The sequence below is a fragment of the Chiloscyllium plagiosum genome, chromosome 2 (genome assembly GCF_004010195.1).
Source record: "Chiloscyllium plagiosum isolate BGI_BamShark_2017 chromosome 2, ASM401019v2, whole genome shotgun sequence".
In the NCBI taxonomy this organism is placed as follows: Eukaryota; Metazoa; Chordata; class Chondrichthyes; order Orectolobiformes; family Hemiscylliidae; genus Chiloscyllium; species Chiloscyllium plagiosum.
The window spans coordinates 134,629,927-134,630,406 of record NC_057711.1 but is presented as its reverse complement, the minus strand read 5'-3'; the positions used below and the strand labels follow the sequence as shown (position 1 = coordinate 134,630,406).

General features: G+C 42.3%; 1 long non-coding RNA gene across 1 annotated transcript in view; it reads right to left on the bottom strand.

The window, feature by feature from the left end:
- Positions 1-267, bottom strand: part of LOC122539443 — a 5,178-nt gene extending 4,911 nt beyond the window's left edge. The window contains exon 1 of the long non-coding RNA XR_006309083.1: positions 71-267. This is a non-coding gene — a long non-coding RNA (uncharacterized LOC122539443). The remainder of the gene's footprint in view (positions 1-70) is intronic.
- Between the last annotated feature and the right edge of the window lie 213 nt (positions 268-480).

Sequence of the window (480 nt, the reverse complement as noted above, 5' to 3'; positions counted from 1 at the left end):
GCCCCAGGCTAACAATGTTTCTGATTAAATACAGTTCAAGCTCCTCCCTTCTATAGCTCTAAAGAGTCACGAGGTTCACATTCTGAACATTCATTATTTTTCCATTCTGGACCCTTATCACAAAGTCTGCAGTATATGTCTCCCTAGTTGTTTTTCTAGCCTGCAGTCTTATCAGTCAAGGACTTATTCTTCTCTGTCAGAGTTAGTGGTCTTATCAATCAAGGACTTGTTTTTCTACTCTGTCTCGTCCTTTATTATAGAGAAGCATGTTTTACCCTACCCCCACGGCTCTATTCCCCTTAGACTCTGAGGTCATGCACATCTTAACTATTTGTACCGAAATCGTCTCTCACAGAAGTGATAAGGACAGATGTAGGAAGCCAGCAGATCAGGCTGGAAGGCTATATCTACTTACTGGCTTGAGTTCTTGAAATAAGCAGATCAGGCCGGAAGGCTATATCTACTAACTGGCTTGAGGCT